Source organism: Lupinus angustifolius, chromosome LG13 (assembly GCF_001865875.1).
Source record: "Lupinus angustifolius cultivar Tanjil chromosome LG13, LupAngTanjil_v1.0, whole genome shotgun sequence".
In the NCBI taxonomy this organism is placed as follows: domain Eukaryota; kingdom Viridiplantae; phylum Streptophyta; class Magnoliopsida; order Fabales; family Fabaceae; genus Lupinus; species Lupinus angustifolius.
The window spans coordinates 12993075-13010547 of NC_032021.1; positions in this window are offsets into that span (position 1 = coordinate 12993075).

Here is a 17473-nt window from a genome sequence, read left to right on the forward strand (position 1 = left end):
TAATGAGCGGTCAAAGAAATGAAACCATGATTCGTGCACGTAGTCCAACAATAAGAAGTCAAACATACTTTACTAGGAATTTCAAGTAATTGTGATTTTAACTTTAATTACTAAATATTATAAAGCTTCACCACATCACTTTTAGTAATATTTCTAGTAACAAATCTACAATCATCATTAAAAAAATTGGTATTTTCTAAATACCCTCCACTCAACAATATTAAATGTAAGACCATATGAAATGATTAATTCAAGTATCATCTCATGATTAACCTTAGGGTCAAAATTACTCTTTTTCAACCCCCCCTCCACTACCATGAAGTAGAATATTATCTATATCATTATTTTTAGCAGTCTAATTGCAATTGTCAACATGACAGATTAAAAGTGAAGTTCCATTATTAGTTGAACAACTCACTAGTTTTTTACACCCTAGACACCTAGTTTTTTTCTTTTTCATCTACAGTACTAGCTTTTCAAAGTATCTCCATGTATTGGGGGTTAGGGCCTTACCACTTCTAGGTTCTAGCTGAGATGTTAGAAGTATACTCATTTTCTATTCTGGTTGAGAAACATTTGTACTCTCTTTCTCTTATAAATTTCGACTATTATTTTGTGTAACACCGACTAAGGTTTCTAATATCTCACAGTCAGCAACAATGGTATTCATAATATACAAACCTGCAAAGATGAAGAAACGAACGAATAACAATGGAAGTCAATTTTTAATACAAAATGGAAAATAAAAAAGGTAATAACAACAACAACAAACAAGGGGACAATTTATTGTTTATACGACTATAAAGGTATTTTTTTTCGGGATACCCAATCAGGGAATTATGGAAAGGGAATAAAAAAAAGTAATAACAAAAATAAAGTAATAAAAAATGGAAACCTCATTGAAACCTTCTTGACGCTCAATCATGGAAATGGAACACTTTATACGACTATAGAGGTGTGGTTTTCTTAGGGTCACATATTTGTTCATTTGGAAAATAGAACTCTTTGTGCTGAAAATGGAAATCTTGATCTTATTCCACCATTATTAATGTTGGTTATAAATGATGCTTTCACGATTTCACCTATGATAAGGTGTGAAAAAATCATGTGGCCAACACACATAGAGATATAGAATAGTTATTTTCCCTGATGGAACTTTTCGACACTTGGGTAAATGGTGCAAGGGTGGACAAAACAATGAACTGAATTTTACAAAAGTTTCAGGTAATGGGGATTTGATAGCTATTAGGGTTGATGGTAGAAGTGGAAGAATTAAAGCCCTAAGGTCTTCAAACCAATTCTTCTTGATGGATGTTGCTTTTGTTCAATCCTTCTCTAAGTGGTTAGTGGTGACTGGTGTATTGTGTCACTTGTGTGCCCGTTATTTTCACTTTGTTCATCATTTGGATTTTAGAATTATAAGGGGATGGGGAAATGGAAAGCCAAAGGGGATGGGAAAAATATGGCTCACAAATCAGAACAACCTAAGATGATATCCTTTTATCCATAAGACCAAAATTGTATGTTGGCCCAAACCCAACGGGTAAGTCCAGTCCGACCCTGAATTTATTGTGGCCCGATCAAACTGGGCTATATAAACCCTATTTAAGCAAAATGCCGGAAATTTAGTACCCCAAGTCCTATATCTTTATGGATGTTGGCAGGATGGCCTACTATACCCGATCCAATTTGATAGGTCCACTCAAAAGATTACAGTGTAACCGAGTTAATCTTCTAAAGAATTTTTTAATCATATAAGTCCTTCAATTATTACATGTCTCGCAATTTTATTCATTCAAAGAAATTTGTCACCATATTAGTAATCCAAAGAATAAATTTGACACCAACTTAGTCATATAAAGAAATTTGCCACAATACTAACCCTTCAAAGATATAATTTATCACCATATTAGTCTCTTACAGATTAAATGACTAAGTTGATGACACCGAATATGGTGACAAATTGTGTACGTGTAACTATCTTTATCATAGTTAAATGGTGTTTACTTAACATTAAATATATTAAGAACTCAAATGTCTGAAACACATTCTAAGTATTATTCCTCTATGTTTTGATGATTCCAAATAAATTAGGTAAGATTATATTCAATTGTTTGAACGTTCTAATCTCTTTACTTTAAGTTTCCAAAATTCGGACAAGTATCACAAAATGCCTAAAGTAATGAAATGTCGTCTTATCATCATCAATACATCATTAAGACAATATCAGAAGTCTACTTTCATATTTGTGTGAAATTTGATCTAATTGTGTTCGATATTTGTCTATGTTAGAGACTTGTCTGAACTTCAAGATTCGACAGAGTGTTGAACTATAATACATCTATCTACATTCACAAATGTATGTGTTATATCAATAGTTCACAATCAAGAATTCAAGATATTGATTAGAAAGAAGCAAAGAGCCAACTAAGTTGAAACAAGATGAAGTGAAGAATCATCAACAAATTTGAAGACAAGATTGAATTGAAAATTTGATAAAGCAGAAAAGAATTACCCACTTGACAAAACTCATTTGGTCCAACATTTTTGTAGAAAGTAAAAAGCACATTATTGTTACAAAAATAAAGTTTCTACTACAAGTGCTAAAAAAGCCTCCTAGTTGCCACATTTTGAGGTTGCTACACTCAATAGATATTCTCTCTACCACCATATTCCTCCAACTGTCATGAAGCATTAAATTCTCAATGCATAAAGACTATGAAATATTAATGGTGTTGTAGAATGTCAAATACAAAATCAAGCTGAAGTGAAGATAAGTCTCAACATATATTGAATTCAAATAAGAATTTCCAGCATAGTTCAAACGACTATAGCAAAGACCATATTAATTATTGTGTCAATAGATAGCCTCAACATTGAATAACAAAATAACGACATCATAGAACAAGAGAGTGTTGTCATTTATTATATTATTCTCACAAGAAATTGCAATAGAAATTGTGAGTCATACTTTAGTTTAGTTGTAGATCAATAACAATAAAAGTATAATCATGAGTTGGTTGTGTTTACTTTAAGGTAAAGTAATGTGCAAGTAAAGTAAATTGCTAACTATTTACAATTCAAGAGTAGAATGTTGCTGGAATTAGAAAGTAAACTTCTTTAATATTTCAATATAAAATGATTGAATATGCATGTTATTGTTTTATGCTTGATTTCACCACAAACCACTTCTTAACTTACTCTTGGTCCCCCACTCTAGGAATAGGATTTTCAAACCTTATTTAATACACTACCCTCATTGGTTAGAACTCAACAAAATTGAGTAGCCTTGAAAATAAGTTGCCTTTTTTGGATGCTATTGTGACAAATATCTAAGTCTATCCCTAGGTCTTAGCTTCACTTGATAAAACATCCAACAAAAGATTTTGGATCTAAAATTATATTTTAGGTGATCAAACTAAATAAAACATTAGGAACTTTTGGATTGAATCAATAAAATCAAATCATATAACTTTCATAAACAAATCAAAATAGATACGTAGAGTTAAGGAATGTTTCACGAAATTGGAACCAAGAGGATTAACTATCAAAACATGAATGATTTTGGCTCCAAGTGATGAATCAAGAACTAGCTCTTCAATCTCACTTTCCCTACTCATATTCTCTCTAAGTTCTAAGTGAAAATAAAGTACCTAAAAGCCTAATAAATATGGAGATGAAATAATGAATTGAATATGTAAATTAGTGATGTTCAATGAAGGGGGTGAGGGGTCCTTTATATAGAACTTTGGCTTGGGCGCTTAGCCTGGCTTTGGTGCACCTGACGACTCACCAAGCCCATTTGGAAGGATTTCATTCATGTGAGCTAAGCTCATGGCCAGCTGCTGACCACCCTAGCCTACTCCTTGCCGCCCAAGCTATTTGCACAACCTAGCATAGAGCTACCGAGCTGCTAAACTAATTGACATATGCTCTAGCCGCTTATGCTTGTGCTAACTTGCATGTTGGGCTACCTTTGTGTGTCATGTTGACCGCTTACCCTAACCTGACCTAGGTTTAGACCTATTTGCTTCTGCTAGGGTGCCTAGCTGGTGCATGTTGGGTGCCCAACATATGGTTTTCCAAGGGAATGTTTTCTCCCACCAACCAAACCAAGTTGCTTACTTATTTCCACACCCAAAGCCCAGAAGATCACGCCAAGCATGGTTGACATTGTCTTGAGTCATTTCTTAATTTTGGTTCTTTTGGCTTGGTGCTTTAGATCTTTTTCATTCTTTGATCAATTTATCTTCAAATTATTTCACCTATATTTTAGAAAGATTTGGACACGGTTAGGAATGGCAACGGGGCGGGTTTTCACATAACGAAATCCGAACCCGAAATTCAAAACCTGAACCCGAACCCAAACTCAATGGGGTTGAAAATAAAAATATCATCCCCAAACCCGTTGGGTTTCGGGTAACCCGAACCCGAAAAAACCCGAAAATGATAAAGTATTAAGGAAAATATGATATTCTTTTCGTGTAATTTTTCTCTAACATTTCTATTTTCTCTTATATTATTTCATTTCTTTTATGTTTGAAGATCCAATAGTATGTAAAGTGAAATTAGAAATTAAAAACAATGGGCAAATGATATAAATTTCAATTTTAAATTGAATTACCTTACTTTAGGGCGGGTTCGGGTTAGGATCTTTTCTATACCAAACCCGAACCCGAAATTTAAACCCGAGTAAAACCCGAACTTGAACCCAATCACATCAGGTTTTCCCCGTTAAATTTGGGTTCTAGAAATTCACAAAGTAGAAAACCTCAAAATTAGTGTTTTTTTCCCACAAAATTGCAACACTAGGTGAAACGTATCTCACCCTGGTTCGCCACTACCATACGTCTAAATCATTTTGTGACCATCTCAATTTTCATGTCTAACAACACCAATCACTGAGATTTCGGTCTTTCGAGTTGCCTCACTCAATTTCAAGCATCATAATGCGACACAAGTACTATCAAAGGAAGTTGTCAATCACAACGCCATGTCTTGCATAAAGAAGGTGTGTCACATTTTATCCAAACAGACAACCTTTGTGTGACTACAGCTGCCACCTTATACACGAATAAAATGCATATACTCAGATTCACAAGGCATTGCAGTGTCGCCCTTGTTTGGCATGATTTTTTATGCTTGATCACATATTCTCCTCCCCATATTTTATTCATTTATATTTTAGTTGATTTATTTCTTATACAAGGTAAAAATAATTTTATTTTAATAAATATAAAATATTTTCATGTAATTTAAGTAAGATTTGTGTCCTTTATAATAATAATAATTTCGATGATAATAATTAGTAATAATAATAAAAGTTGGGTTTCTTATTGACCTTACTTGTCAGACGACCTCTATCTCACTACAGTTGCCACTAGAGATGACAAAATGGGCATTGCCTGTGGGCGCACCTTATATTGCGGGCATGGCATGCAAATTTTGTCCATTTGTCTGTTTCGCCCTGCCCGTTTTGCCTGTCAAGCCGGCGGGCATTTCCAATGGGCAATGCGGGCGACCCATGGGCGGCCCACAAACAATATTTAAGGAAAAATTAAGAAAACTTCAAATAAGTTATTATTTAATATGATTTTTAATCCCTAAAAAATTGTAATATAATGTGATTTGATCAACTTCATATAAAATATCGGAGTTTTTGTTAATTTTTTATCTTCAACTACTTTATTTTATTTATTATATGAATTTTTTAATTTTTTTTAATTATTCAACAATGTCCGCGGGCCGCCTGCAAGCCCTTTATCCATTTTAAAATGGGCATGACATTGAATTTTGTCTGTTGAGCCAATACGGGCATGCCCGACTCGCTTAAATTATTGTTGCCACTTGCAGGCATGGGCTAAACGGGTCGAGCGGTCCGTTTTGCCATGTCTAATTGCCACATCATATAATAATAATTAGTATTTGCGTTATTTATTATTTCCAAATGTTAACAATGTACACTTGAGTTAAAACACACACATATGCCTTGTATGAATATTAGTGATTATGATTGAAATAGGAGGGACATTTGTTTTGTGAGTATTAGCCTTGTGTCATATCAGGTATTAGCATGGTGCACCGCACAGGTTGTTCCTGATATTTTAAGTTATCTACTTGAGGAGCTGACCAATTATTGTTCCTAACACATGATATTAGGTTTCCTTTCTTTCGAGAATGGATACAGTCTGGTGATCTAAAAGTCTAGAGCTTTTTATTGAGTTCATTTTAGACTAGACCTTATACCTCGCCATAGGGTCGTAACTTGTAGGCATTCCAAAAACCTTATGATAATGAATGTATGAGACTCACTAAAGGAAATTTTGAAAAACCTCTCAAGATATGAAAATACTATCTTTTTCAAAGATTGTAAAAACTCTTATCCTTTGTCAATCAATCACTATTGAAAATTATTGTTTTTCTTAGTTCTAAACAATGACTATATTTCGTACTAAACTAATCTTAGTGAATGATATGAAAATATAATACCTTTGTATATGCGAAAGATGGCAAAATACCATTCTGTTTTGAAACTATTCTATTAGGGATAATCGATTAAATTTGATACTTATTCGATTATGTTTCTTTAAAAATGTCCAAGATTCCAAAATAAAAACTAACTTAATCAATTAACCACGTCCTTAATCGATTAACATGTTTCTCATTTACAAAGACTTAATCGATTAGATAAAGTCTTAATCGATTAAATGGTTTTAAAAAAGACTTAGATTATAATGCATGATCCTCTAATATGAATGATATGTGCATGATGAATGACTTTGAAACAGGATATGATTTTAAGTGCCCAAAATCATGTATGCATGCTAAAATAAGTCTTAATCATGTTATGCATGAAAAATATCTTTTATGCAATATGCTCATGATATGTGAGATTTATCAAGGGTTCACTCAATCTGTACTCTATACATTCAAAGCATCTTATAGGATCTAATATGCAAATAGTTACTCTTAAAGTTCATGATACATGCTTGAATATGAGTCTTACAATGTTGTTGTTGATGTGTCCATTGTCTTCAAGCTTTCGTCTTTTTTCATCATCAAAATCATGATCTTGCATTCTAGTTTCAAATTGGTCATCTAAATGAATGAAGGATGATAAGAAGGACTAATGTGTCTCAAGTTTTAAATTTTTTTGAAGAAGTAAATTGTTACATCTTTTTAGCATATCAAAATTGTGTCCAAATATTATTTTAAGGATTAATTTGAGTCTTTAATTTATGTATTATCTATTTATCATCCTTAAATATTATTTAATTGTGGTATTATGTATTTATTGGAGAACCTATTTTTATCTTAAATAATGTAAGTGACTTTGTAATAAAAAATGAGCTTAAATTATTTTTTGTTCGAACTACAAATATCTTTTATGGGAAGTGTTGTGAACAAGCAAGCAATCAAATAATAAAAGAGTATAGGGAGAAGAGAATTACACAAGGGATTTGGCAACGAGGTTCGACCAATTGCGCCTACGTACCCAGGAGCGTTGAGAGGCTACCACTATGTATTATTAGAGAATAATGATTTGTGTTTAGCTATTGTTCTCCCTTGTTATATTAAGTTTACGTAACATAAATATATACACCTCTACCCCAACTCTTTTACATCAGTCCAAGCCCATAACTTGTGTTGTTGTTATCTAGAGAATATGAGTCAATGCACAACAATCGCCGCCTTGGCGAATATCATTAATCTTCATCTTCCTCCGTTAGGTTGGGGACGCTCCATAGTCCAGCATTAGTAAAAGTTCAGCAAGCTTAGGCAATGTCTGAACTTCTCCATGGTAACCGGCTTGATTAACATATCAGTTGCATTTTCTGAAGTCTGAACCTTCTGCAATAGTATCTGCCCACAAGCTACCAACTCTATGATCTTGTGAAATCTCACATCAATATGTTTGGTCCTAGCATGATACACATGGTTCTTTGTCATGAAGATAGCACTCTAACTATCATAATGCAGCGAAACTCTACCTTGCTCAATGCCTAATTAATTTACCAGCCCAATAAGCCTTAGGGCTTCTTTAGAAGCTTCACCAGCGACCATGTACTCTACTTCAGTTGTAGACATAGCAACAATAGATTGAACTGATGATCTCCACATAATTGGTCCACCTACAAGAGTGAAGATAAACCTTGTTGTGGGCCTTCTATCATCCAAGTCTTCTGCTAAGTCTGAATCAACATAACCAACAATTGAAGGCTTACTTTGTTGGCTGTCAAACATGATATCGTGACTTGTAGTCCCCTTCAAATATTTGAAAATCTATTTGACTGTTTGGCATTGTTGCTTTCCTAGTTTTGTTTTGTACTTGCATACTTGACTAACTTCTTGTGTCATGTCTCGTCTAGTACAAACCATAACATACATCAAGAAATCCACTAAACTGACATATGGAACTTTTGACATGTACTCCTTCTCTTTATCTGTCTTTGGACACTGATATAGGGAAAGCTTGAAGTGATTTGCCAATGTAGTGCTCACTACTTTAGTATTGCTCATATCAAATCTCTCTAAGATCTTTTCAACGTAGCTTTGCTGGGAGAGACATAGTTTTCTAGCTCCCATATCCCTATGAATCTCTATCCCAAGAATCTTCCTAGTAGCCCCTAAATCTTTCATGTCAAACTCCTTACCTAGCATGACTTTCAGCTCATTGATATCACTCAAATGATTAGCAACAATCAACATATCATCATCATAAAGTAGCACAAAAATAAAAGAACCATCATCAAGGCTTCTCATATAAACACAACAATCATACTCATAGCGGTTGTAACCAAGCGTCAACATATAAGTGTCAAACTTCTTGTACCACTGTTTGGGAGACTACTTCAACCCATATAGAGACTTCTTCAACTTGCAAACAAGTGACTCTATCTAGCTGCATTGAACCCTTCTGGTTGTATCCTGTAAATTTTCTCCTCTAATTCACCATGGAGAAAGGCAATCTTCACGTCCATATGTTCTAAGTACATATCCTGACTGGCTACCAATGCAAGCACTACCCTAGTAGAAGTGTGTCTCACCACTGAGGAGAACACCATTATAGTTGACCCATTTCTGTTGTGAATACCATTTTGCTACAAGACGAGCCTTGAAATTATCCCCTTCTTTTTTGATATGTTTGGCTTCCTCTTGTACACTCACTTATACCCAACTACATGGTTGTCTAGGGGCAATTGGACAAGCTCCCAAGTTTGGTTCTTGTGTAGGGACTCCATCTCCTCCATCATGACACTCATCCATTGTTCTTTCTCCAGACTGTTTATAGCCTCTTGAAAGCTACATGTATCTCCTAAACTGATATGGAGTGCAACTGAAGTCATATTCTCAAAGCCATATCTATCTAGAGGTTTGATCGGACGTATATTCCTATCTCTAGCAATTAGATACTCCTGCACACTTGAACTCTCCACCTAAGAATCATCATGTTCTTGACTAAAACTAGTCATGGTTCCTTGCCTTTATTCACCTGAACCGTTTCATTGCTCATAAGAGTCATATTTGATCCTAAAGTTTCTCCATTTGGCTTGGACACCTCTGTCAAAACTGACTATTTCAGCATGAAATCTTCATCAAACACTACATCTCTGCTCAACACCACTTTTCTAGAAACTGGATCCCAAAAATTGAACCCCTTCACACCTTTGGTATATCCAATGAAGATACACCTCTTTGACTTAGGATCAAGTTTAGACCGTTCATCACTAGGTACATGTACATAAGTAGGACAACCAAATTTGTGTAACATATTATAATTGACTGGGTTACCTATCCATACTTCTTCTGCAACTTTACCATCCAATGAAGCCCATGGTGATCTATTGATGATATAGCATACCATACTAAGTGCCTTTGATCAAAATCCTTTAGAAAGTCCAACATTCAGTCTCATACATCTAGCCTTCCCTGTAAGAGTTCTATTCATCCTCTCTGCAACACCATTTTGCTGAGGAGTCTTCTTCACTGAAAAGTGCCTCTAAATGCTATGTTCCTTACAAAAGTTCTGAAATTGTGAGTATTTGTACTCCGTACCATTGTCTGACCTTAGATATTTGATTTTTCTACCAGTCTGGTTCTCTACGTCGGCCTTCCAAACCTTGAACTTGACAAAGACTTCTGACTTATGCTTTATAAAATATACCCAAACCATTCAAGAAAAATCACCAACAATGATAACAAAATACCTAGAACCTCCTATGGATGGTTCCTAAGTGGGCCCCATACATTAGTGTGGACATAGTCTAGACTGCCCCGGGTCCTCTGTTGCCCAACCTTGAAACTAACTCGTGTCTGTTTCACAAGCCTACAATACTTGCACAAAAGCTTGCATTTGCTGACTCCCCTAAACAGTCTTCTTTTGCATAGTTCTATCATGCCACACACACTTATATATCCCAAACGCATTGCCATAATTTTATAGCACTATGGTCTGAATCTATTGAAATTTCTTTAGTAACTCCACCTACAACTGTTCTCCCTAACAATTTGTAAGTGTTCCCAACAGTCCTCTTACCCTTCATCACAGTCATAGCACCTTTGCATAATCGAAGAATATCATAGTCCCATAAGGTCTAGAGATAAACCCTTTGGCCTGCAATGTCCCCAAAGAAATCAAAAATTTCTTCAAATCTGGTATGTGCCTAACCTCACATAATGTCTTCCCTACACCATCATCCATCACATTTCTGATTTCTCCCATGCCAATAATTTCACATGCTTTATTATTTCCGAGATACATGAAACCAAAATTACATGCCATGTATGTGGTGAAGCATTCTCTGTTTAGCATCATATGGTTGGAACAACCAGTGTCAAGTATTCACTCATCTACATTATAATTTGATGATACATATAATAGATCAACTTCACTGTTATAACCAGAGCCATATTTTTGTGTAACATTTGCAGATGTAGATACTCCATCTTTTCCCACCAACTTGCTAGGACTCCATTCAATGGGACAATCCTTTTTGTAATGCCTGGTCGATTTGCACTTAAAGCACTTTATTGATGTTCTGCCTCTAGAATTTGGTCTTTTTCCTTTGGTATGACCTCCACTATCTTGTCTCCTCCAACACGCTTGGCTCACTCTCACATATAGACCATCACCCTGAGACCCTTCCCCTACATTCTGCCTTCTTTGAGTGTGGGACAAAAATGCAGATGTGGTCTCATCTAGTTTGATTGAGTCTTTCCTGTACGTCAGTATTGTCACCAAGTGTTCATAGGAATTTGGCAAAGAACATAGTAATATTATTGCTTTGTCCTTATCATCAAGTTTCTACAAGTTATTGATCACTTGATTAAAATTGTTGAGATGTTGTTGCAAATCAGCACCCTCCTGCATCTTCAGGCCATAGAGTCCCTGTTTCAAATATAGCTTATTTGTTAGAGACTTGAACATGAATCAGTTCTCTAATGTCTCTTATACCTCTATTCAGGACGTCAAATTCATAACATGATACATCACCTCATCTCATAGAAAGATTCGTATGGTTCCGTAGCCTTCTCCTTCGACTCTTCCCAATCCAGTTGATCCATACCATCTAGTTTATTCTCATGAAACGCCTTTGATAGACCTTGTTGAGACAATACATCCTTAACCCTCATTTGCTACAATCCAAAATTACCAGTTCAATCGAACTTCCCCACCTTGAATTTGGGAGCTGGGTTAAAAGCCATATGATACCAATTGTTGGGAACAAGCAAACAATTAAATAGTAAAAGAGTATAGACAAAAGAGAGTAACACGAGATTTGATAACGATGTTCGACTAATTGTGCCTACGACCCCGGGAGCATTGAGAGGTTACCACTATGTATTATTAGAGAATAAAGATTTGCGTTTAGCTATTGTTCTCGCTTGTTACATTAGGTTTACATAACATAAATATATAGACATCTACCTCAATCCCTTTATATCAGTCCAAACTCATAACTTATATTGTTGTTATTTAGAGAATATGAATCATTGCACAATATGAAGCATTCCTACTCTAGTAATTAGACCATTATGGGAAGTAAAAACCCCTTACCAAATATTTAAACACAATTTTTTTTATGGGAATCAAAATTGAGACATCTGGTTAACCTGTAAAAAAATGATATTAAATTTTAAAATAAGATGCAAGTCATTTGAAGGTAAAATAAGCTTATTAAGGGAATCAAAATTTAGACATGGGGTAAATACACACTTCAATAATGATTTACCTATTTCGTTTAAGTGAGATGGGTCTCCACATGTCTTACTACTCTATGACTTTTATTATTGCAACAGAAGTGATATATTAGTATTAGATATTAGGATTAGTAACTACAACTACTTTCTCAAGTATAACTCAAGGTATAAACGTAACACATGTATGTATAGTTATCTACCTGTTTATACAAAAGTACTTATGTAAATACTTATATATTATTCTTCAAAATGGTTCTTATCCTAAAAGCAAAATTTTGCACTCATAATCTTATGAGTTATGTGCCAATTGTCTAATCTCCAAACTTTACCACTCACATAGAGAAGTTTCTTAGAATGAATCCAAAATGAGACTATATATTCTCAGCCATATGTGGATATATAGTGACTTTGACATTAAAGGAAACTTCTGCTGTGTATATTCTCAGCCATATTTTCATGTACAAATAAGTGTCATTGTTGAATCTTTTGCATAACTAATTGTAGAGAGCATGAATTTCAAAACAAGAAGAAAAGTATATAGCTGCCCGAAACAACCTTCCTTTATCTTTTCTCTTCTACAATAATTTATATCATTCTAAAAAATTAATATAATAGATATTATTAAACCACATAAAAATGATATGCATCTCAAAGTAATACTTTAACTACTAATGATTAATTAGATGTAATATATATTACTATAAAGATTTAAAAACTAATTTTACTGGTGAATATATTATCATGTTTTCCATGTAGCACAACAACCCTATATCACTACACAACATGTCCCATCCTGACTTAACACGGTGGTCCATCTTATCTTCCTTTAATAATACAGTTAGTGATTTGTCCTAGAAAGGAGTTATTGTAAAGTGGAAGTGGAGATGTTGTTTTCATCCATTTAAACCGTACTAGATATCAAATTAATCATAGTATTGTTGCCCACTAGTTACTAATTAAATTGTATGTATTAAGTTATATATATTATAATAAATTTATAGATATAATTATTATTATAAGAAAAATGTATATATAAATATTATAAAAGTTTTATACATTAATCTGCAATTTACAGCCAATAATCATTGATTTTAAATATAAATAATATATGTAAATAATGTATAATATACTAACTACATATAAAATTGATGTTACATATATATTATAGTAAACTCATAAATATAATTATTATTATGAGAAAATATTGTATCTACTGATTTATATATTTTCACTGCATCATCCACAATATATATTCATTTATTATTGATTTTTAAATACATACAAGAAAAGATGTATACATTAGCATTGTAAAATATGTTTACACTATTACTGCATAATCTATTATTCATATTTTATCATCATCGACTTTTAAATATAAGTAATATAAATAAAAGATTGATCATAAATTAAATGTTTATAAATCTAATCTATTAAATTTATTTATGAACGACTCTCCCAATTATTTAACATAAACCTTAAACGACAAAATAGTATTTGGTAGGATTGTAAACATTGGGGCCCAGCGTGTAACACTCTAATTTCTGGGTTTCTTAATTTATTTCCACTTTAGAATTTCTTCGAAAATCTCCACCACCTTCCTCCTCATTTAAGAGTAGAAATTTGTTATGTTGACTTGACTTGAGCAGCTTTATGATACTTACTATGAATAAGTAAAAATATCTATTATTCCAAAAATTGGTAACACCACTTACCACATATATTTTTGTTCATTTGTAAATTGGTATAATAAACTTTTAAATTATCTTACTTAATAATTCTTAAACTATTACAAGAATATAATATTTATGTACTTATATGTGTTAGTAATATTTACCACTTATATTTTTGTTCATTTGAAAATTGGTATGATAAACTTTTAAATTATCTCAATTAATTCTTAAACTACTACAATTATAATGTAATATGTTGGTATACAGCTTTGTACATAGTTATCACACCATCAATTATTTATTTATATTACTTAAATTTAAGAATTAACAAAATGATGCAATAATACTATAAATATATCTTGAAGTTCTAACTTTATTTAGTCCCTCAATTATCACCATTTATCTTTAAAATTTGTTGTTTCTTCCCCGAATATGTTGACGTCTAAGTATAGAACTTGACAACCATTCTGTATATTACTCCAGTAACAATCACATTAAATTTGGCGTTATCCCTTTCTTTAATTTTTTTTTGGTTTCCACATATATTCTCACACTGGAGGTAATCTGGTCCAAATCGAAAACATCCATAGGTACGTAGGATTAACTCTTCCAGCGGACATTTTTTCCATCCACAAAACTCGAACTCGAAACATTGCTTAAGAAGAATCAAACATGTAACACTTGAACCAACGTCTGTTGTTCATTTCTTATATTTAAATAGAGTATTGTGATTTCAATGTTCAAAACTTATTTCTTTTAAATTTTAAAAGTACAAATACCTTTAAATTTCTATAAAATAAGTAACTTGAAGAGGATAATAAAAGATAAAATAAAAACAATTACTACGATTATGCTACGCTGGTAAAAGTCGGACTTAAGTTTACTACATTTTCGAAATATATTGAATGATATGTTAGTATAACTATAAAAGTTTAATTTAAATAGGGATGATTTAAAATTTCTTACCCTCGCAAATAGTTTTCCTTTATTATTTATAGGTATGAGGTATCAGTTGGTCAGAGACGGATAATCCTCCAGCATGGCCCTCTTCATTAAATAGTAGAAATTTATTGACTTGGCTTGCGAAGCTTTATGATTATTAATAGAGAAAAAATGTATACACTGACAGTATATAAAATTATATACTATTATTATATTATCCATCATTAATATTTAATTATTGTTAACTTTTTAAAAAAAGTAATTTAAATAAAAAGTAAATGATAATATACATATATATAAATCTTTATTCCGTCAATGTATAGATTTTACAATCTTATTATCATTCTGAGGTAAGATGTTTAATTATTTATAGGTATTTGTTGGGTCAGGGATGGATAGAAGAGGTGTGACAAAGTGGGACCTCCATCTCCAATACCAATTGAAAAAAATATCCCAGAAAAAATATGCATCATACAATATATGAATTTTATATATTGTCATAGTATCATTTATTATTTATGTTATTTATCATTAAATTCAAAAGTTAATAGAAATGAATAATACACAATATATAAATATTAGACTTATACTAATTTTTAAGGTTTTAAGTATGGGAAAAATATGTATATATTGAAAGTTTAAGTGTTTTTTACTCTGTCATACATTATCTACTATTCATTTTTAATTATCATTCACTCTTAAATAAAAGTAATATAAATAAATAGTGAATGATATAATAATTATGTATGAATTTTTACTGTGAGTATATAATTATTACATTCTTAAAGTATTCGGATGGTATTTGAAGAAAAAATATGTTTTAAAACATTAATAAGTTTTTCCAACAAAGCATATTTTCCAAAATTTGAACTCCCCCATGCCATCGAAAACATATTTAAGGTTATCTCCATCAATCATATATATTTTATTACTAATTAAATAGATATAATACTTTTAATAAAAATATTTTTTAATTTTTTATTACATGTTTATATGTATATTATTTTGTTTAAGCCACATATATCTTCACAGACATTCTTGTTCAAGCATGAGGCAGCAAAGTCTCCAACAAAGTATTTAATGCAGCTGCGTAGACATTTATATTGATATATGAGTGTAATATTTATATATTTTCACTTAAAAATTAATACATATTTAATACATCAATCATATTTCATTTATATTATTTTTTGGAACAATTAATAGTTATTAAATATGAATATTGAATGATGTAGTAACAGTGTATAAAACTCTTACATTATCGGTGCATATATATATTTTTCTTTTGATTGTAATATCTTTGATTGTTAATGAAAAGATTTATATACATTTAGTATATCATTCACTATTAATTTATATTATGTTTTTAAATCTCAATAATTAATAAATATAAAGGGTAGTAGATGTGGATAATGTATATAACAATATATTTTTTCCCTCTTTTGAATGTATTATCTATCTACTGTTCTATATTCAATACAAATATTACAACTCATGCACTAAATTCAGTTATAGCTAGTAATAATAATCCATTTGCATAAAGTGTCAGCGCACCAAAATAAAGTTGCAAGACGTTAAGATTAAGTGCGCCAATCCTAAAAAGTGTTTTTCCCTAAAGAGTGTCTATCAAAAAGTATATAATACCCCAACAATTTTGATTATCATGACTTCACCCAATAAAAAGTAAGTAAAAAATTATTATTTCATTTCCAACTAAAATATATTTATGCATGTTATTATTTTAAATTTAAAATATATACTACAGTTAATTATACTGATACCCCGAGTTTTAGTAAAATTATACAAATTACTCCTCACTTTTTTTACACCTACGCAAACTTCCCCCTGGTTTTTATACTTTCATTAGGCCGATCACATCTGCATGAGAAATAAGTGTAACATTTTAAACAAAAATAGAGTAAATGCAACTAAGTTAAACAAAACATGATATATTGTGAAGAAAAATCCGAATAATATACAAATCAATGTATCTTTATTATTTTTGGTTACAAAATATATCAACAATTCTAATGAGATATTGTTTAAATCGCTCTTATAATGTATTGTAACGAACCAAAAATAATAAAGATGTATCGACTAATATATTATTTAGATTTGCCTTCATAATATACCATATTTTGTTTAACTTAATTGCATTTATCACATTTTTTATTCAAAAAATTACATTTATTTCTCATGCAGGGGTAGTCAGTGTAATGAAAATATAAAAATTAGGGGTTTATGTAGGTGTAAAAAAATTATGGGTGATTTGTGTAATTTCCCTAAATCTTGAGTGTAATTTAAATTTACTGTGGCAAGTATTTGTGGGGCCAACTAAAAATTAAATTTATTATGGCATTAAAGGACTATTATCTCTGTGGATAATTCCTGGAAATCCGTGTACATATACAAAATTATTAAATTTATCCCGTGTACATATAGAAAATTGTTAAATTTATCTTTTAAATTATCATATTTTTTGGAATTTAGTTTTGTAACTTTTCTTAAATAAATTCTATTAACCAAATTCCCCTTACAAAGTTGCTAAGTGATACGTAATATTAGAAGAGAGAAGAGAAATACATGAAATGTCTAATGTAATAATTTTATCCTGAAAATTTGAAAACACAACATAGTCCTTAAAGATATCAAATATAAAT